At 37.0% G+C, this 23,857-nt stretch overlaps 1 pseudogene; it reads left to right on the plus strand.

The window, feature by feature from the left end:
- Positions 1-5,133: 5,133 nt before the first annotated feature.
- On the plus strand, positions 5,134-8,830 carry LOC121242145 (annotated as a pseudogene).
- Positions 8,831-23,857: the final 15,027 nt, after the last annotated feature.

The raw sequence follows: 23,857 nt of genomic DNA on the forward strand, positions 1-23,857 counted from the left end.
TTGTTATCGGGCAAAAATATATTTTGAAGCAATATTCTTAACATATATTTCTAATACATATTTAACATTTTTGCAATTAATACGTAATGCAGTCAAATGTGGAGTCGGTGCACAACCTTACACACTGGGATAAGTGTGTTAGCCAGTCAACTCAGTGAGTTAAATCAAATTAGTCAGTTAGTTTAGATAAATGAAGACACGTCATGCAAGTATCAATATGATCAGTCATGATTTTAAACTCTCAGCATGAAAACTTTTATGAAAACCTTACATTTATTATGTTTATGTTGTTATGCATTCCTTACTTAGTCTTCGACCTATTTTAGTTTTTCATATTCTTAACCACCTAAGTGAGGATGGCGATTAGTACGAGCAAGTGGACCAAGCTTAGATGGAGCAGTCAGATTTAGTTTCAAGCTTTATTTATTTATTATTCAGTTGATTTATTAATCATGAAATCTCTTACCTAACTTTATTTAAAGCATGTGACATCGCTAACTCTAGTAAAACCATGACATGGAGATTTGCAATTAGAGGGTGTGAAATTCACTTTCATATTATATCTTGACCAAAAATGCACCCTAAATATTAACATGTTGATTTTTAAATTGATAGTTATTCCACTGTGTTTTCATTGAACACGACCTATCATCCAAGCCACGCATTTTGTGATTCTCACAATGGCAATATTTAACGCTTGCATGACGGTCCAATTAATACCAATACTTGTTTGAATCTGAGGAGATTTTAATTTCTGTTTGTCTTGATGCTTCCAAGGAGCACTAGTAAAATAATGTAGCTGTCATTGAAGACATTACAGCTTGTATTAGAAAAGAACTAGAAACCCATGTGGCATATGTTGATAATTGTAGCTTCGTGGGTAAGAATAACAGTGTCCGCTCAGCAGATCATACGAAGAGATTATTTACCAGATCATTGCCTCTCTTCCATGCAAGCATTACACCAAAGAATATTTGGAAAACTAGCCGTCTCGAGTAATCGTCGAGAAAAGTGGGCAAAGGCTAGTCTCCTTCCATGGGAAACAGTGTCAACGGGGACGACGAAGATCTTAACCATCCACTCTTACGGCCCGAATAGTCCACAAAAGATGAAGCTGAAGATCGAGAAGTTAATAAAGACCTTGTATCAAGGTTCTGCATTGAATCAAGGAAGCTATGGTACATTGTCGGCCTGCAATCTTCAGCCGCGTCGTAAGCTTCTCCATGAATTTCATCACTACTGTTGGGAATAAGTGTAGCTAGGACTAACACGAAGTATAGTAGCGGAACTAAACGTTAGAAATTGATGACAATCACACAGAATGAACACCAAGAATTAAGTGGTTCGACTCAAAACGAGCCTACGTCCACTGGTGGGGTCGGTATCGAAGATTTCACTATCAACAGAGATGGAGTACAAATCAATACAACAAAACTTCACAAGGAAGTTATCTCTCAAAACTCTCTCTAGACTTCTCTCTCAAGAAAACACTAAAACAAATAACAAATGAATTCTGAAGTCTTAACAATGAGAGAGGCGCCGTTTGATATTTATAAGAAAAGTGAGAATTCACTTTTGTGAACATTGGCTCGAGCGAACGTCGAGCGAGTGTCGAGCGAACGTAGATATTCTGCACTTCGCTCAAGCCAACAGTTGTGCGAGAGTCGAGCGAAGCTCTCTGCCTGAACTCGCTCGAGCTGGGTGTCGAGCGAGTGTCGAGTGAAGCTCTCTGACTTGGATATTGCTCGAGCTGAATGTCGAGCGATACTTGAGCGAAGCTCTCTGTCTGAATTCGCTCGAGCTGAATGTCGAGCGAAGCTCTCTGTCTGACTTCGCTCGAGCTGAGTGAACCACCGCTCGAGCGAACCTACGATACTTGCACTGTTCAATCAGAATTCAAGCCACCTCATAACAAATCTCCACCTTGGCTTGAACTCTGCCAAAACACAAAAAACCTCCGACCACAAAACCAATCCCCACCACCAAATCTCCACCTTGGCTTGAACTCTGCCAAAACACAAAAAACCTCCGACCACAAAACCAATCCCCACCACCAAATCTCCACCTTGGCTTGAACTCTGCCAAAACACAAAAAACCTCCGACCACAAAACCAATCCCCACCACCAAATCCCTTACGGGAATAACAAAATGCGAACACCAATCAAGTCCAAACAAAGTTTGAACTTGTATACTGCAACTGGCTTAGTCATCATATCTGCTGGATTCTCTGTAGTAGCAATCTTCAGAATCTGTATAGCACCCTCTATAACAATCTCTCTGAGAAAATGGTACCTGACATCAATGTGCTTCGTTCTTTCATGATACATTTGATTTTTGGTCAAATGTATTGCACTCTGACTGTCACAGAATACTGAGATCCCATCTTGTTGTAAACCCAAATCATTGACCAAGCCTTTCAACCAAATGGCCTCCTTAACAGCCTCTGCTGCTGCCATGTACTCTGCCTCGGTAGTTGATAAAGCAACAGTGGATTGCAGTGTTGCTTTGCAACTGATAGCTGACCCACACAGAGTGAAAACATAACCTGTCAATGATCTTCTTTTATCTAAGTCTCCAGCATAATCTGAATCAACAAAACCAGTAACTTTGGAACTGAGATCGACATCTCTATCAAATATTAACCCAAAGTTCAGGGTTCCCCTCAGATACCTGAGTATCCATTTCACAGCCTGCCAATGAGTCTTACCTGGGTTAGCCATATACCTGCTAACTACGCTCACTGCCTGTGAAATGTCTGGGCGGGTGCAAACCATTGCATACATGATGCTGCCAACTGCATTTGAATAAGGAACACTAGCCATGAACTGTTCCTCTTCATCTGTCTGAGGAGATAGGCAAGCTGAAAGCTTAAAGTGCGTAGCAAGTGGTGTACTTACTGGTTTGGAATCAAACATCCCAAATCTCTGAAGCACTTTCTCAATATACTTTCCCTGGGACAAGTACAACTTTCCAGCTTTCCTATCTCTGAAGATTTCCATTCCCAAAATCTTCTTTGCAGCACCTAAGTCTTTCATTTCAAACTCATTTATGAGTTGGGTCTTTAACAAACCTATGTCAAATATGCTTCTAGCAGCAATAAGCATATCATCAACATATAATAGCAAATAAATGAAAGACTTATCAGATAATTCCTTATGATAAACACAACTATCATAGTTACTTCTCAAATAACCATGATCAATCATAAAGGAATCAAACCGCTTATACCATTGCCTTGGCGACTGCTTCAAACCATATAAAGACTTCTTCAATCTGCACACATGATCTTCCTTGTTTTCAACAATGAATCCCTCTGGCTGATGCATGTAAATGGTTTCTTCAAGTTCACCATGTAAGAACGCTGTTTTAACATCGAGTTGCTGTAGCTCTAAGTCATACAATGCTACTAAAGCTAGTAGCAATCTGATCGAACTGTGTTTCACCACTGGAGAGAAGACTTCAGTGAAGTCGATGCCTTCTCTCTGACTGAAGCCCTTAGCAACTAAGCGTGCCTTGCACCTTGCATCTGTATCACCCTGGATTCCCTCTTTTCTTTTGAAAACCCATTTGCAGCCAACAGTCTTTACCTTCTTTGGCAACAGAACCAAATCCCATGTTTGGTTTTTGTGAAGAGACTCAATCTCTTCAGTCATAGCTGCGCACCACTGTGCAGATTCTACGCTCTTGACAGCTTCTGAATAACTGGAAGGTTCTTGACCAACTATATTCTCTGCCGTAGTAAGAGCATACATAACCATATCTGCATGGGCATACCTCTGAGGTGGTCTAATCTGCCTCCTCTGTCTACCAGTCGCTATACTGTAGTCTTGCTCACCTTGTGCGCCGCTACTTGAATCGGAATCATGCTCATCTTCAATAGCATGATCTTGGGCGCCGTTGGGCAGCCCTTGTGATGCTTCCACCTGAAACTCCACCTGCTTTCTAACATCCTGTTCTTGTCCTGTAGACTCAGAATTCTCCTTCCTCGGACTAAGCATGGACTTTTCATCAAAAGTGACATCCCTACTGATTACAAACTTGGGTGATTTAGGATCAGTACACCACAACCTGAATCCCTTCAGATCCTGAGCAAAGCTCTGATACCAGTTTGTTGGGAATAAGTGTAGCTAGGACTAACACGAAGTATAGTAGCGGAACTAAACGTTAGAAATTGATGACAATCACACAGAATGAACACCAAGAATTAAGTGGTTCGACTTAAAACGAGCCTACGTCCACTGGTGGGGTCGGTATCGAAGATTTCACTATCAACAGAGATGGAGTACAAATCAATACAACAAAACTTCACAAGGAAGTTATCTCTCAAAACTCTCTCTAGACTTCTCTCTCAAGAAAACACTAAAACAAATAACAAATGAATTCTGAAGTCTTAACAATGAGAGAGGCGTCGTTTGATATTTATAGGAAAAGTGAGAATTCACTTTTGTGAACATTGGCTCGAGCGAACGTCGAGCGAGTGTCGAGTGAACGTAGATATTCTGCACTTCGCTCAAGCCAACAGTTGTGCGAGAGTCGAGCGAAGCTCTCTGCCTGAACTCGCTCGAGCTGGGTGTCGAGCGAGTGTCGAGCGAAGCTCTCTGACTTGGATATTGCTCGAGCTGAATGTCGAGCGATACTTGAGCGAAGCTCTCTGTCTGAATTCGCTCGAGCTGAATGTCGAGCGAATGTCGAGCGAAGCTCTCTGTCTGACTTCGCTCGAGCTGAGTGAACCTCCGCTCGAGCGAACCTACGACACTTGCACTGTTCAATCAGAATTCAAGCCACCTCATAACAACTACAGCCTTTGGTGGCCACCTTGGAGACGTTGAACTCGCTGCTCTTTCCATATCCATCAATGTCATCGTCGGCTTCAATTTTGGTTTACTGGTAATTAACTCAACTGTGTTCTATATCCTGTTTGTCTCTCTGTATGTCTAGAATGCATTTACTGATCTGAGAGTTAGAAATTCAGTTAGGGATGGCGAGTGCATTGGAGACACTCTGTGGGCAGGCCTTTGGGGCGAAGAGGTACCACATGTTGGGAATATACTTGCAAAGGTCGTGGATTGTGCTCTTCCTCTGTGGTATTTTGTTCCTCCCCATTTACGTTTTCGCTGCTCCAATTATGTTGGGATTGTTATTGTTTTGGACATCTCTTGGTGGGTTTTGGTTTTAGGGTCGTGTGGGTATGCTATGTGCGGAGGATGTCCTGATACTTGGACTGGATTCTCTGCACAAGCCTTTTCGGGTCTCTGGGAGTTCATCAAACTCTCTGTTGCTTCGGGAGTCATGCTCTGGTACTTACCTCTCAAGCAGCTTTCTCCACTCATTTCAGTGTTAAATCTCAAGTTGGAATATTGTAGGTAGACTGTAGTACTGTTAATGTTACACTTGAAAAACATCTGCCTTTTGCTGGTTATGAATATATATATATATATATATAAGTACTACACATGCAATACTTGAAGGATGCTACCATTGCCGTTGATGCCTTGTCAATCTGGTACGTACGAGATTAATTTTCCTTACCTCCTGCTGCATGTTTCGTGTCGGTTGGTTTTAGATTCATGACAAGGTCTTGTAATTCTTGTAATAAATCTTGTTCTGCAGCATGAACATCAATGGACTGGAGTTCATGATGCACATCGCTTTCTTTACTGGTGCAGGGTACGTAACATTTCTGACCTACTTCACACTTTCGCGGTTCTTACTTCATTTTAGGCCGGTTTAATTGGATATATAAAACATCTCATCTTATTATTATAATTTCTTTAAATTTTTATTTAAAATATAATAAATAATATAACTTTTTTTAAATTTTAAAATAAAAATTTTATTACAAAATTTTATTTTAATAATATTTTATTTTATTTTTAACAAAATAATTTCACCTCATCTAAATTACAACGAAATCATAAAGGACTGCATGCATTCGCCACAGAGGATCTAGGGAATATTACATCAGAGTATATATATAATATACCACGTTCCCTTTTACTTAAATTAATAGTAATTAATATGTTGACAGTAACAATAACACCAAACGCGATATCATGCTCTGTCTAGTCAAAAACGGGGAGGAACGGACAAAGATCGGTGAGGATTCTTGCGGAATTCTCGGGGCGCCAAATTTCAGGTGGACTAGTCAACTTATGATCTAAATTATCTCACGTACCTCCGCGCGACAACCTAATAATTAAAAGATCTATCAGATCCGTAATCATCGATAACAATAATGTTAATTAACCAGCTTTTGAAACGTGACATTCTTGGACATCGATGGATGAAAAATTTTACTATATCACATATCACTTTTTTTTTAATTTTTAATTTTTTTTAATCAAATATGTGATGTATAGATAATAAATAAAATATTTCAATTAGTTTAGAATGAATAAAACAAAAAAAAAAAAATATAGTATACGAGTGGTGTATAAGAAATGATCAGTAACAAAACTCTAGATAGGATATATGGTGATTGGAAAAATGTTGTGCAGTCCGATAATTGTTTTTTTTTTTTTGTTTTGTTTTTCTTTTTAGGAGAGATTAGGGAGATGGAAATTAATATCTCTTTGAGGCAAATTAAAAGAAATTCTATCTGCAGTTCCTAAATAGGAACTGCATGTACAAATCCTTTATTAAATAGAAAAAAGTACCATTTTGATAAGGATATTATTGTAATTTTAAAAAAAATATAAAGATAAAATAAACTAGACTTACAATGCAGTCTTCAAATGGAGACTGTATGCAGCATTGCTCGCAAACTAATGAAATTGAACATTATGACCCAAGCTTAGTATGTAACCTTTAATGCTAAATTAATTTTCTTTCAAGAGTACTGTGATTAAACCGAGGAAGGTAGTTAATTTATTGTGTTTGTTTTTAATTTAATAATTTTGCCACTTTAATGCATGACAACACCCAAGCTTCTAAATCACGTGATTGAGCTACCCAATAATACACAATGACTGATCAATTTCTTAATTAGCTCATCACGGTTCAAATTGTTAGCATTAGCTTAATATATGAATTAAGAACATAAATACATGATGGGAGCCCCATATTTCAAGATTTCATGTTAATATTAGAATTTTTATTAATATTTGGAAATAGGTCAAAAATTGTTGATTATTTGTTCATGATGATTATAGTAATTAATAGAAATTCATGTACTACTCTGCAAAATTTATTTTTGTGCGTGCATGAAACTGATCACAGAGTAAGGGTGGCCAATGAATTAGGAGCCGGTAATGCTAAAGCTGCAAAATTTGCTACTCTAGTGTCTGTGTCGTATTCAGCTGTGATTGGACTTTTTTTCTGCGGATTAATCTTAATAATCCACGACAAGATCGCATACATATTCACATCCAGCACTGATGTCATCAAAGAAGTTGATAAGATGTCGCACCTCTTAGGGGTCACTATTCTACTCAACAGTGTAACCAGTTTTATCGGGTACGTAAGTACTTCATTTCTACTAATCCGCGCGCAATCCTTCATCAAAGGGAATTAATTATATATAATACAACTCCCTAATGGTAATGCATCTTTTTTATGTGTTCCTTTTGAAGTTTCTACAGTAAGAAAAAAGAACATAAATGATGGATTATTTAAGGCGAAAATGATTATTTATGATAAAAATAGACTAATTTTAACAGAAAATAATAATTTTTACAAGAAATAATTGGTCACAAATAAACAGTTTTCTTATAATGTATATCATGGATATATATGATCATAAAGGTTATTGATTTAGTCATGAATTTCATGATCAGGAAATATATATATATATATTGTCCCTAATTTCTAGTGTTTTTTCGACTAAAAAGAATTGAGTAATGCTACATACAATCGTAAAGTATGCAAGCGCTATGCAGTCGTTTTGAAAAAGAGTACGGTCCACTATTAAAAAATTAGTTTCTTTCCATATAGATCCCGAATTTATTCACTTTTTTTGAAATGATTGTACGGTACTTGCACACTTACGACTGCAACTATCATTTCTCAAAATAATTAATTCAAGAAACCATTAATATATATTTTATTTTCCTTCCCAATGATAGGGGTAGCGGTTGGAACGGGAAGGCAAGCAACAGTAGCATATATAAATCTGGGATGCTACTACATTATTGGACTTCCTCTTGGAGTTCTAATGGGGTGGGTCTTCCACTTGGGGGTTATGGTACGGTATATGTGTTTAGCTTCCGAATCATGATTTTTTTTCCCTACCATTTCATATTATTGGATTCTCGATCAACCAGTAGTACTCAGTCAATAAGTCGCTTAACTAGGTACGTACGTACGTTACCAATATTGCAAATATGAAGAAAAAATGCACAAAATAAAATGAGAAAAGCACTAAAGTTTATAATTATCTTTAAATGCTTTAGCCATGCATCATAAATAGATTTTAAAAAAGTAAACACATAAACTAACGAGACTTGATTGGTAAGTACGTTAGATTAATATAAAGCTATTTTTGTTGTAAAAAAAATCTAATATATTATGTGAAGTCATTACAGTTTATAGGTATACTTTTGTTGGATCTATTTGTGGTTGTAGAGCACATCTCTCTTAATTTAATGACATGCTACTATATATTAAATTGGGTACAATGTATTCAGCAAAACGTTTGACGACAAAAGGTTGAATTCTAAACTTATGATCTCCATACATGTATGTAGCATGCATATACGTACTTCTTTGAAGTAGATCAAGCTTTTCTATAACACTTACGCGAGTTGGGGCCGGTAACAGGGTACTTGGAGTGGAATGATCTTCGGTGGCATGGCCGTTCAGACTGTGATATTGGGCAACACGGGTACGTAGTATTTAGACCCTTTTTTTTTTTTTTTTTTTTTTTTTTTTTTTTTTTTTTTTTTTTTTTTATCTCTAGGTCATGTAGTATTTTTACATGTTAATTAATACAGAAACGTACTCAAAATTCTGGTCCTGGATTTGTAGGCTAAGGAAGTTAGCAAGCGTGTAACTAAGTGGTCAAACCCTACACCAGAAGAGCGGCCGGAAGTTCAACACTAAAAACATGTACATTCTTGTTCAAGGATCTTGCCACTGATCAACGTCTCACGAATATGAGGCTTAATCTCATCGTATCGTATCTTAATTGTGGCTCATGATCTTCTGATCTCCTTTGTGTTAGTTTTAAACTTCAAAACTTATTGGTGTTCCCTTTTTATATCCGAGGTAAAAAATTAAAATTGAGAGATTCTTCAATTTCATATCAATTTTTGATTAATTTGATGCAGTTCATGGGATTTTCATAGATCAATTAAACATGCTAATGCTATCTTAAAGATCCATCTAATTACCATTGCTCTTACTCTTAGATGATTTTGGGCATCAATATTGATTGTACTAGTTTAAAAAAATGTTAATGGTGGCTACAAGCGGCTGCTGAATTCTAGCCAGCTGTGACGGCCGACAATATGATCGAAGGTTGGCAGCTGGAATAGCATGTCAAAGTTGGGTTCTGTTCCACTTAATTTTCAAATTAATTTATAAGTGGCTTTAATTTTATAGTTCAATAATTCAGATCCTACCTGGATAAGAAACATCGACTAAGAGTCTCCTCTAGACCTTCTCTGAGGAGAAAGTTTCAGGTGGAGTGGTAGTCTCAGATTGCTCACGGAGTAAGGAAGAGAGTTTATAAGCTTAGAGGGGAAATTGTAGTCAAATTGGAAGATAAGTAAGGAAGTAATTCGGTCAACAATGGCGAAGATATCGAGGGTGGGTGTGGGGGGATCCTTTGTTTTTCACGAGATAAACTCAAATCTATTGTGGTGACCTTTGCGAATCAGAGGGACAAATGTGGAGTTCTGAAAGGGAAACTGTGGTTGTTTGATAATAACCTCTTTGTTTATAAACCTTTTGATGGTTTTACTGTTCCTCAAATGATGAAATTTGATAATGAGAAATTCTAGGTACAGATGTCGAATCTCCCTCTGGCTTGTATGACCCGAGATATCGGGTACCATATTGGTGCAACAGTCGGGACTTTCATGGAAGTTGATGTAAGTGAGAATGGAATCGGATGGGGCAGTTATCTGAGGGTAAAGATTGAATTAGATCTGCAGAAAATGGTGGCTAGAAGGAGAACTGTGAACATAATGGTTAACAAAATATGGGTGCCGATGAGGTATGAGAAGTTACCTAAATTGTGTTTCAAACGTAGGAAGATAACCCATGGAGTAAGGGGCTGTAGTAGTTTGGAGGGAAACTCAGTACAAGGAAGGGATGGAAAATCATAGTACGAACCATGGCTCCGGGCAACTAATACTTCACGGGGGCGAAATTCAGAAAAACAGAGCTACCACTATAGAGAGAATTCAGGGGTAAGTGGTTGGTAGCCTAATATGGAAAACGTGGAAAGGGAAGGGGTCGAAATCTAGCTCTGGACAGGGAGAGGTGGAAGGGGATCGAACTGAGGACGAAACGGTAGTGATGAGTACCTTTTCCTACATGCTATCTAACACATCGTATTTTAGTGTATTTTTATTGAATAATTATTTTTATTAATTCAAAAATTTATTCTCTTGTTTTAAAATTATCGGATATTTTTAAATGGTTTATTTTATGATCTTTAAATTGTGAAAATTAAATTTGATATGTTTTCTTAATATTTATTATTGTGATGCATTTAAATTGTTCTTTATTTTAAATTAATTGATTGTTAGATTTAATTATTGTATTTTCATTGTATCCTTACGTTTAAATTATTTTAATTGAGATGCTGTTTTGAAATCGGATCATTTTTGTGACCCAAGATGTGGGGATTGGACCTCATTTCTTTCCCTCAATTTTTTCTTTCTTCTCCTTTTCTTTTCTCCCATTTCTTCCCCTGCTTCCCGCGCGCTCTCTCCCTCTTCCCGTGCGTCGTTCACTAGCCCGCCGCCGTGTGCCACCGTCCAGCGTTACCACCCACCACCATAGCTTCCCCTCCCGCCGGTCATCATCCCCACCAAGCTCGGCCCCTATCTCGCCGGCGTTCTCCTCCATGCACGGTTTGAAGCCGCAGCGTTCCTTGAGCCCGCGCGCCGCCGTCGCTCCACCTCCGGCCACCATTTCTTTACCACTTCATCCTCGACCTCCTAGCAACCTAACCCACTTATCTCCAGCTCCGATCCGCCACCAGTGAAGCTCCACCATCCACATTTCCGTTTTGGGCATTTTTGGCCTAAAACCGCCTCCTACGCCGCCACACACGGCAAACCACCACCACCACCACTAACTTCACCGACATCCCTAAGTCCTACCCTATCAATTTCGGGTCTTGGTTTGTCTCAGTTCAAAAGTGCGTTTTTGAGACCCACGGCCACAGTGTATTTTACACTGTTTTGTTGCCGTGTCGCCACCTTTTGCACCTCTATGATCCTTCGGAAATCATTATATAGCACTGTAAGTATTTTTCTAAAGAACTTTCGTGATTTAAATGTATTTTTGCACTAACTCATTTTATCTGTGAACTGGTTGGTTATGCCGGACTGAGTCCGAGGAGTTCGGAGGTCGGATGAATTGTGGACGGAGTTGTTGTGTATTTGGTTTGCATTGTTGGTTGTTGTTATGGCGTTGTTAATGTACATAGCATATTGCACGCATGATCATGTCTGTAAATGAAACTGAGTTTTCGTGTATATACATTCATGTTCATGTGTTTATTGAAAACAGAGTTTTCATATGTTTGTTTGAAAATTGGATTTTCATGTGAAATGATTCTGAGTGTGTTTGAAACGACTAGATTGACTGGTTTGAGAAAAAGGAAAAGAGACTGTAGGGATGGTGGTAAGCAGGGATAGTGGTTGTGTCCCGCCTGTGATTTCTGCCTACAGTGCACGCGGTAAGGATGGTGGTAAGCAGGGATGGTGGTATAGTCCTACCTGTGATTCCCGCCTACAGAGTGCTCTGATAAGTATTCATTGTGTGGAAAGGAACTGTAGGGATGGTGGTAAGCAGGGATGGTGGTATAGTCCCGCCTGTAATTCACGCCTACAATGCTCTGATAAGTATTCCTTGTGTGGAAAGGAACTGTAGGGATGGTGGTAAGCAGGGATGGTGGTAGAGTCCCGCCTGTGATTCCCGCCTACGGTACACGCGGTAGGGATGGTGGTAAGCAGGGATGGTGGTTGTGTCCCGCCTGTGATTCCCGCCTACAGTGCACGCGGTAGGGATGGTGGTAAGCAGGGATGGTGGTATAGTCTCGGCTGCAATTCTCACCTACAGTGTCCGATAAATGGTTGATTTTTGTGTGAATCATTTTTTGAGAAAATGACGGATTATATTTTTTGGCCAAATTGGGATTTTGGCGTGTGTTGGAAAATAATTATTTTCGGGAAAAATGAGGTTTTGAGATCTATTTGTTGATTGTATTAATGCGTTTTTATCCCGAGAGTTATTTGGATTATTACTTACCTGTGGTACCATTTTATGGTATCGCAGCTTTTGATGCAGATGTGGATGACGAGCCTTAGCTTGGCTCCGTTGGAGGAGTGATCTGGGATTGCTCCCATATATCGCGATTTGTTTTATCAATTATTTATGTATTTTCCTTTGTATTATATTTTGGGATGACTGTATAACTTTTTAAAGGTAATTTATTTTGAATATTTGTATTTAAACTTCTGGTACTTAGATGACTTATTTATATTATCTGTTGCGATTTTTATTGTGCATTTTTGCATGTTGCACACATTTGAGTACATTTTGTTGAGATGCGTGACCCGTGTTATCATCATCCTGACGTCACGATTCTAGTGTTTTTGTACGTGGGAGTCGGGGCGTCACATGCTACCTTAGGTGGCTAGTGTTGATGAAGCGTTTGAGAAAAAAGATGAAAGATGTGAGAGGGGAGATGATCAAAGCCTTTATCTTAGCCAAAAGGATGTAGTCTTGACTGATGGGCCCAATGACCACAAGGCTGCTGAAACCCAAGAAAAGAGGCCAAATGTTTTGGCCTCAATGAACTACTTGGAGCAGCAGTCCAAAGATGCTGGATTGAAATAAATGGAGAGTGAAGAGAAAAGGTTGGCAACGAGGGGCCGATGGAAGAGGAGAGCTAGATCAGCAGGTGAAGTTTGTGCTTCAATGACTGCTTATGGTTGTAAACGTAATCTGGCTATGGTTGAGAATGAGACTGTTGAAGAGGGGCCAGTTAAAAAAGGGAATTAAACTGAAAGGGCTAGAGTTGGAGATTGCTAATGAGATGAGATTGGCGAAGGCTGCTAGCCAACTATGCCAACTATTATGAAAATATTAAATTGGAACTGGGGGCTTGGAAACTCTCGGACAATTCAAGATCTTCACCATATGGTGAAGGAAAAGAAGCCCATGATAGTTTTTTTAATGGAAACTAAAATGATAGCCTGCAAGTTTGATACTATAAAGAAAGGGATGGATTAGGAGGAGTGTTTTGTGGTAGACTCAATGAGTAGAAAGGGGGGTTTGGCCTTGTTATGGAGCAAAGAAGTAGAAGTGGAGATTGCCAATTTTTCCCAATATCATATTAATGCTTATATTTTCCATGAACAAAGATGGGTGTTAACTAGCTTTTATGGTCATCCTGAGGCCAGCAAAAGAAGAGATACATGGAATCTACTCTCAATGTTAAAACCACCAGATGAAGTACCTTGGTGTATAATAGGTGACTTTAATGAAATTGTGTGCCAAGGGAAAAAAATGGGTGGTAGACCTAGACTGGATTTTCAGATGGAAGAGTTTAGATTGGCCTTAGAATTAAACAATGTCCATGGTTTGGGATGGACGGGCAGCAAGTTTACATGGATCAATAGGCATGCAGATCATACATTCACAAAAGAGAGGTTGGACAGGGCTGTTGCAGTCCTCAATGGTTAGATTTATTTCGAGAAAGAGTTGTGGAGGTCTAAGAAAATAGGGTCTTTAGATTTGAAGCCAAATGGGCAACGAATAAGGGTGAAAACAAATCGGCGAACCAGTGAACCGGACCGGACTGAACCTGTGGTTTTGGTCCGGTGACGAGTTCAGTCTGGTCTGGTATTGGTTCCATTTTTCTCAAAACCGGTAGAAATCGGTCCGGTTAAGATTTTTCTTTTTCTAATACCGGACCAGTTCATATATATATATATATATTAAGTTTTATATTGTATAAAATATATGATTTTTTATATTATATATAACTTTTATAAATAATATATAAAATTATATATAAAATAATTTTGTAGTATATGATAAATTACTAATTAATATAATATTAAATTTTAAAATCCCATATAAATAACTATATATTATCACTATAGTCTATTGTATTAGTAGTTATACTAATACTATATCACTATATATTATAATATAATATTATATTATAAATCCCATAATATTATAATTATGATATATATTATAATACACTACAATATATTATCACTATATTATTATATACTATAATATATATGATATATTATATATACTATATAATATACCGAAAAAATTGGACTGAACCAGTAAAATCGGAAGTACCGGTTTAGGGGTGTAGTCGGTGCAGTATTGGTTCTTCAAATCTCAAAACCGATATATACTGGTTCAGTTCTAAAATAGATCTAAACTCGGACGAAACCGGATCGGTTACAACCCTAGCAATGGATGAGGAAGGAGGGGCAATCATAGAAGAAGCGTGGGCTAGAAGGACAATAGAATAGTTCCCTTTGAAATAGGTGCATGAAACTTGTTAGATGGAGAGTTATTTAGGTGAAGTTCATAGAAAGAGAAGGAAGTTGAGCAAGAGTTAAAGCAAATGACAGAAAGGTTGAAAGATGAACAAGAAAATGAGGGGCCCCATAACACTGAGATAATTAAAACTTTGCAAAGAGAGTTAGGACTTTTGCTAGAGCAGGAAGACATGAAGTGGAAGCAGAGCTCAAAGAGGACCTGGTTCCAGATGGGCAACAAAAAAGAAAAGGTTTTTTTCATTCATGTGCTAGCTAGAGAAGAAGGAAGAACTGGATAAAGGAAATAAAAGACTCTCAAGGCAAAGTGGTAGTAGAACCAAAAGTGGTTGAGAGGGTATTCCATGATTACTTTCAAAGCCTCTTTAATTCCTCATACCATAGTACTGTGGAAGACTAGAAGACTGTTTGAGAGTGGTGAAACCAAGAGTCACCAATTCCATTTATGAAGATCTACGAAAGGTGTTCATAAGAATGGATGTAGAGGATGCACTGAAGAAAATGGGCCCCTAAAGTCCCTTGGACCCAATGGGTATGGATTTTGTTTCTACCATGCCTATTGGAGCACTATAGGAAAAGAGGTATGTAGAGCTATACTCAGTTTCTTAAATGGGGAAAAGGGGTTAGAACAGTGTATAAACTTTACTTATATAGCCCTAATTCCAAAAGTCAAGCGTTCAGTTGCTGCTAGTGATTTCAAACCTATTAGGTTTTGTAACATGATGTATAAATTTGCTTCAAAGGTGTTAACTAACAGGTTAAACAAACTACCAGCCATTATTTCTAGCAGTCAAAGTGTTTTCATACCTATATGGCTTATTACTGACAATGTGATGTTGGCATATAAAACATTACATACAATGAAGACTAGACAAAGGGGAAGGATTGAAAGCATTGCCCTCAAACTAGATATGTCTAAAGCTTACGACATTATTGAGTAGGTTTACTTGGAGAGTATGATAAGGAGACTTGGTTTTGGTGACAGGTGGATCTCTTTGGTGATGTAGTGTGTTACTATAGTCACTTATTCAGTACTGATTAATGGGCAACCTGGAGATGTCATTAAGCCTACAAGAGGAATAAGACAATGGGACCCTATTTCCCCTTACTTATTTATCTTGTATGCTGAAGGGCTAAGCTCTTTGATTGATGCAGCTGAGAGAAGGGCTAATATAAAGGGGTAGCAGTGTCAAGGGGGGAAACAAGGATAAATCATCTACTTTTTGTAGATGATTGTTTAATTTTTGAAAGAGCAAGGATGGCTGAATGGTAGAAGATTCAAGGGGTACTGGGGCTAATGAAAGGGCCTTGAGACAATTTCTAAATTTACAGAAGACTACAATCTTCTTTAGTACAAATACTGCGGTATCAATTATGTCACAGATCCAAAGAGCAGCAGGTGTCCCTAAATGTGGAAGTTATGAAAAGTATCTTGGTCTACCAACAATGGTGGGTAGATCAAGGTATAACACTTTCAAAATCTTGAAGGAATGGGTCTAGTCTAAACTTAGTAGCTGGAAGAATATGTACTTATCATAGGCAGGTAAGAGATTTTACTAAAGATATGGTTTAGGCTATACCAACATACTTTACGAGTGTGTTTAAATTATCAAGAAGAATATGCAAGGAGGTCTCTTCCCTCATGGCTAAGTTTTGGTGGGGGCATAAACAAAAGGCAACAAAATTCAGTGGAGAAGTTGACACAAAATGGGTGACTCAAAAAGGGATGGAGGATTGGGATTTAGGGACATTGAATGCTTTAATAAAGCAATGCATGCTAAGTAGTGCTGGAGAATCTTGTCCCCTTTCTTTTTGGTGGCTAAGATTATTAGGGAGAACTATTTCAAGGCTGGAAACTTGTTAGATGCAAAGGTGGGGGGCCTGGTCCTTATTTTATATGGAGGAGCCTGTGGTCTTCTTTAGACCTTGTAAAAGAAGGCTTGATTTGGAGGGTTGGGAATGGAAGTAAAATCAAGACTTGGAAAGATAAATGGTTGCCGACTCCCACTTCTTACTGTGTACAATCCCCTATCAAGAATCTGCACTGTGAAGCTAATGTGCACTAGCTTATTGACATTGATACTGCCAATTGAAAGGAAAGCCTAGTCTTTGACACCATCAATATTGATGTTGAGGTCGATCAATTTGCAGCATTCCTCTAAGCAGGTGGGGATCAGAGGATAAATTGGTGTGGGGGTCCTCAAACAATGGAAAATATTTAGTTGAAAGTGCTTATTATCTAGAGAAGGAAATAATGAAAAGGTCGCGCAGAAGGGGAAACATCAATTGTGGACAGCTTGGAATCTGATGTGGGGTTTGAATGTTTAGGGTGCAATGAAGCATTTTATTTGGAAAGCTGGATATGACTTACTCCCCACCAAGCTCAACCTTTTCAACAAGCACATCACAGACTCTACCTTATGCCCAATATGTGAAAGAGAGGCTAAATCAACCACCCATGTTTTGTGAAATTGTCCTGCTACTTCAGATGTGTGGGCTGAGGAGGATAGCCCTGTGCAGAAATTGAGTAGTTTAGAAGTCGTCCTGGGGCTATGGAGAAGAATGAACATGTGCTTGAAAGTGGAGGATGTGGAATTAGTGGCCTACGCCATGAATAAGATTTGGTTGAGGAGGAATTCATTGTTGTTTGAGAAGAAGTTTGATAGCCCGAGAAGTATCCTTAAAGCTGCAAGACATTCTATGAATGAGTTTTCTATAGCTCAGCAACTTCAACAGAAAGGCCAATTGAACAGAGGCAGAAATAGAAAGGGGGTCAAATGGGAGAAACTAGCTGATATGGGTCTTAAAGCAAATTGGGATGTTGATGTGGATGTTCATGCAAAGAAAGTTGGAATTGGAGTTATCATGTGGACTCAAATGGTGACTTGGTCGCTTGTTTGAGCTCTTGTGTTAATCACCTAACGAAACCAACTGTAGCAGAAGCTCTAGCTTTAAGAAGAGCAGAAGTGTTTTGTCTAGAGCTGGGAATCTCAAATTTGGTATTAGAAGGGAACTCTGATCAGGTGGTAGTGAAAGCAATAAATAGTGACGAAGATGTGTGGACTGATTATGGAAATGTGATAGAGGATACGAAAAGGATTCTTACTGGGAATTCAAATTGGAGTATTAGGTTTGTGTATAGAGAAGCAAACAACATAGCACATAAACTTGCTAAACTTGCTTTTGATTTTTCTGAGAGGGTGTGGATTGAGGATGGTCCTCTGCAGATTTCTAACTCTATTATTTCTAACTCTATTCTTAGTGAAAAATACTGTAATGACTAAAGTTTACTGATTATTCAATAAAGGAAATACTTTTGACTTCAAAAAAATAAAAATAATTCAGATCCTGATATAAGAGAATATAGTTATGAACGATGTTGTGCTAGTTTAAGTATCGGTACTTATTAATTTGTTTCGCACGTTGCAGTAACATGTGATCAAAGTTGGTCTTGGTCTTACTTTCTTAAATTTTTTTACTGAGCATTTTAATATTTCAAGTATTGAGAGAGAATTACATGAGTGGGAGTTATACATAACACAAAACTTCATATGTAAATAAATATTTTAAGGATATATAATTATAGGAAAATTCTATAAACTCTACTACCATCTCACTATGTAAAATGTGACACATGTATCACTATTGGATGATCCTTTATTAGATGATTATTTATCATGAAATTATAATAAATATGCTACATTTTATATAATAGAATAAAAGTGAGATTAGAGTATGGTATATAACATTTCTTATAATTATAAGGATATGGTGAAAAACAATGACAAGTACGGTCAAATACGAAGAATGGAAACCTTTGATATCGAACATTGAATGATATTTTCTTGTAAACATTCTCTCTCCCATATCTTACAAATAACCTTGTCAAATGAATGGAAATGAATCAAGGTTAGTGCACTAAGATTTGTTGGACCTTTTTGTGTAGAGTCTGATTTTGTTTGTGTGTGGTCCAATTTGAGAACTCAATTTGACAAGGATTCATTGTGGGTTCTTGGTGGGTTTTCAATGAGATTTGAGCAAAACAAATTTTGACCTATTTTAGCTTTTAAATCGACCCGACCTATAGATAAGGAGTTACTATATATTGTATTAAACCATCTACGGTTGTCATACTGTCGCATTATATTTTTGTCTCTCATCTAAATAAAATCTTCTGCAACTTCATAGATACAGTCATATTGTCGATCAACGTAAATATTGTGTGATGTGTGATCGATTCTACTTTTGTTTTACTTTTTTTTTCTTTTAAATCATTCCCAAAAAGATTATCTTAAATTCTTACTCGAATTAGATATTTTGACTTGTATTTGACAAAAAGATAGATAAATAAAATAAACTGTATACTAACAACTGTGAATTATATTGTAATCTTGATGACTTAATATATTTATCTTTCTTTTAATTTGAAATCTTAAAATATTTTGCCAAATTTAAAAGGAACTTTTTTCTATATGTCTCGACATGACATCCAATTAGCACCAGTGAAATGTTGCTGTCGTTGAATATTTCCCACGCTGGTATTGGCTCTTATAAATGCTTGTATTAGAAAAGAATCGGTAGCCCATGTGGCCAATGATAATTGTAGCTTTTATTAATGAGGCATTGAGGGTCAAACTCAACGAGTACTAAGACGAGTCTCAGTTCAGCAGATTCGATCACATTTCATGCATCCTTCTTGTATTTGCGTAAAAATAGAGAAGAACATGGCTAGGGCGGGGTCCTACTCCCACATAGTCAAAAAATCCAACTCCAAACTTTGACGTTGACAAGAATCAGAGTCGAAGTTGGACTCCACCTCCAACTCCCCAGACTTTCTCACTGTTAACAACATATAGCGTATACACAACTTTTAAAGCATTCACATCTATAATACAATGATCTTAAAAAATAATATGACCATAAGAAAACTCATTGTACAATAAAACCATGTTCAAGCAACAAAATCATCAAGCTCCAAAACTTCTAACCTCAAGTGACTAAACCAAATCCACTCTGGAATCTTTGGCTCAAAAGCTGTCACTTCAAAGGAAAAAAAACTTTCTACAACTCCGAAAAATATATGAAATAAATTGGTAAATTGCCACATGCTCAATAAGTAGCAATTTAATGGGGTCTGTGAGTTAGCAATTTTCTTGAATATAAGAAAGTGAATAACTTTTTAACAAAACAATGTAAGTAATACAATTTTATTTCAACTACCATATTCAGTTAAATATCATATTCAAGGCCACATGATAATAGAAAAATCACCAATATACCACAAAGATATCATGTCACGAAGACATTCATATCATGGGTTTAATAATAAATAGCATGCTCATATTTAACTTTCAAATTTAATAAGCCACATGATATTTTTCAAATATTCCAACCATTACAAAATTTGTACAAATCCTATAAGTAAAGCCAAAATGGCATAAGAATATGCACAAATTCAAAGTTTACACAAATTTAAAATATAATAACCCAGTGCACCATTCCAAACAAAACCAATATTTCTTTTCTTAAAAACTCATTAAAGAGCCACTTACCTCGATTTCTACTTAAAATAGTCACGATATTCCTTCGCCAATAGGCACTCGAAACCGATTTTAAGGCCAGTATAAACCGTCAACTTCTACACTAAAAACGATATCACTTAACTCTAAAATTTCACACAATTCTTAATTACGTGAATTTAGACTTATTCTAAAAGATTATTCTCGAAAATTGATAAACTCCAAATTTCTAGGTTGCAAATAAGTTGTCGGATAGCACGTGCACGACCTGTATCCCCTTATTAGTAAATAATGTCTACACTCAATCATATAATAATGACATCAATATAGATTAATTTTAGCAAATACTCACCACTAACCCTTGAATATTAAATTCATCTTCAATACAACCTGACATCGTAATCAACTAGGTATATTCTCAACAATTCACATCTTGAATACACCTTAACAACATAATCAACTAGATATATTCTCAATAATTCACAACACTAAATATTAACAATTTTATACTCAAAATTCATTAAATCTACTATTTATGAGGGATGAGAATTTACCTAATATTATCATTAGTAGTGATGAAATAACAAGGACTAGTGGTTATGGGTGGAGGTTAGAGAGAGAGAGAGAGAGAGAGAGAGATAAAATATATGTACGGATGGGAGGGAAATTGGAGATATATATATATAGGGAGGGGGAAATAGAGAGAGAATATATATATTTGTACCGTTTAGTGAGTGAAAGAGAGTAAAAAAGTAAAAATAATATGTGTATATATACACAATATACACACACGGAAGGTTAGAGAGAGAGAGAGAGGGAGAGAGAGAGAGAGGCGACCCCCCGGGTGGGGGGAGAATTGAGAGAGAGCCCCCGCCCGGGGGGGGGGGGGGGGTTTAACAACTAACAACTTTGATCTGTAGTGTAACGTGTATAAGCAAACTAGTGTAAAAGTTGGATGATAATGGGGAAAATACTCATAAGCTTCATTCACTGAGAAAGTTACAGGGACATTCGAGGTGCCCAACCTTTCTTTAGATTTTTCTAGAATGAATCCCTTGAGCAACTCCCTTTAGTACATATACTAAAACACCATAAGGCCTTGGGCCTACAAACAAAAGGCCGAAGGCCCGTACTGAAATGCCATACCAACTACACATACCAATTGACACTATCGGCCCAAGAACATATTTCCAGCCCATCTACGAAGATAGATTAAAATACTAAAACTGCATAATATGAACCCATCATGGAAGTAATTTTCAGTTTACTAAGTCCAAACCCAATTTAACTGGGTAAAGGGTTGGACCTTTGGTTTGGGCTGGGCTATTACAGGACGAAACGCTTGAGAGACTCGAAAAATACAAAGGAGATGAGAGAATTGAGCGGCTAGGATTTAGGTGAAAGGAGCGTAAAAACTTTGAAAAAAGGGTGAGTAGCAACTCTTTTTTAAAGCTAGGTAGGCTAAGCTTGGCCTTGGGCTGGTCATTGATTAGGGTTTAACAATTAGGAGGGAAACGAATTCATTTTCTCATTTTCTTAAAAAAAAAATTGAAAAACATGATTATTTGTTTTTCCCAGGTGATAAGGCTCAAATCTCAAATTTCAATACTATTTGTAATGCCCTAATAGAATGCTCAAATCACATGGCCTATATTCTAAAAAGACTAGTCAACGATAGAATTAAAATCTCTTTAGAACATTAGAAAGAGCTAGAACTTCTCATTCCCAAATAATATGGGATCCTATACACCACATACCTCCACTTATCATATTGGGTATTATAATTTCTCTCATTAAATTCTCAACGTCCTCGTCAAACCAATCCATCATAGGCGACACAGTTTAAATTCCACATTCCTGGTTGAGATAGGCCCCGATATCATTTGTAACACCCTAATAAAAGGTTCAAACCATATTGCCTATATTTTAAATGACTAGCTAATGATATAATTAGAATCTCATTAGAATTTTATAACGAGCAAAAATTTCTCATTCTCAAACAATATGAAATTTCATATACCACATATTCTTATCTTTAGCATATAGCATATCGGGATATATTCCAACAAAAAAACGTGAGGCTTTTTCAAATCTTCGAACAACATTTGTACTCACAACAACACATATGCCCATTTGCAGCTGATTTCTTTTACGTGAATTAAGACTGCGTTTGGATATTAAACTGAGTTGAGTTGAGTTGAGTTGATAAAATATTGTTGGAATATTATTTTTTAATATTATTATTATTTGGAGATTTGAAAAAATTGAATTATTTATTATATTTTATGTTGAGATTTGAAAAATTTGTAATGATGAATTGAGATGAGTTTACTTACCAAACGAAGCCAAGTCTGTGGAAATTCGAGGTTGATGCTGCAGAATACAAGCGTCGAAAAGAGTTGGAGCTTTTTCTAGCCAAATCTGTTGTGGCATGCCATTAACGGTGGGCAAAGAGTCTTTTTTGCAACCATTTTACAGACGCTGTTAGTTAGACAAAAAAGAAGCAAACCTTACATCATATGCAACGTAATTGTTCTATTGAAAATAACCTTTGGTGAGTTTTACGCAAATAATCTTTGAAATAGACTTGAAAACTTTTTGGCGGTTATTTAAAGTATCCATCCAAATTTTACATTTTCACAGAGTATTTTCCCCCTCTCAAAATCGATGTCTCTGTTGTCTTCACCTTCAAATTAGACACTCAAAATCAGACCATTTCTTGAATCTCGAATAGACCTACCTGCAAGGCTGCATGTATTTGTCTATGAAAGAAATTTCCTAAACGCCATTATTTACGATCTCTTTTTTTAGGATGAAAGCTACAGAAATTTCCTGAACGCCAGTGTTCACTATCTTTTGTACTATGCTAGTCACTTGTCGATATTCGACAGCTCCATGGCTCAAATGTAGTCGATAGCAAGAAGGGAGGGTCCTTGCACGACCTATAAACCTTCGCCTTCATGGAAGGAGACTCAAGGTTGGGGTATGATGTTAAATATTTTAACATGAATATTAATAATTGGATCTTTGATTTTCTATGATCCACAATAATAAAATAATGATAATTAAATACATACATTCTCCATCTGTTTAATGAAGAAATTAATTTGACTATGAGAGAAGGATCACCCTAGCAATTTAGCCTCTTAAGTATCTCTCAATGGCTAGAGGCATTCTGATGTTGTAGGTAAGAACCCTTTAACCTCTCAGTACTATTTATAGATTTATAACCATAAAAAAATCTAAGACTTTGTGTTTGACTGTGATTAGAGATATAAAGTTAATCTTATCTCTTAGGAGTTTTCTTATCCCATTATAACTCATCTATTAACTGGTAAGTTTTGAACTATTCTAACTCTATTAAGATGAGTATGTGGGATATTGAGTTTAAATAAAACTCTTACATTCTCCCACTTGGCTCATACGCCCATAAATAATATTTTCTGTTCATGGGTTTATTACAGAAAATTAACCATACTACGCAAATTCATTTCTTGAAACATTTATAACTCAAATATATTTCATGAGTTCTATAATATCAATGTCAAATCAACTACCAATGCGAGTCATAGCGGTCCTCTGTTATATGATCAATAAATTTCCTTTCATGTATCACAACACCAGTAACT

This window comes from Juglans microcarpa x Juglans regia, chromosome 8D, assembly GCF_004785595.1.
Source record: "Juglans microcarpa x Juglans regia isolate MS1-56 chromosome 8D, Jm3101_v1.0, whole genome shotgun sequence".
Lineage (NCBI taxonomy): Eukaryota > Viridiplantae > Streptophyta > Magnoliopsida > Fagales > Juglandaceae > Juglans > Juglans microcarpa x Juglans regia.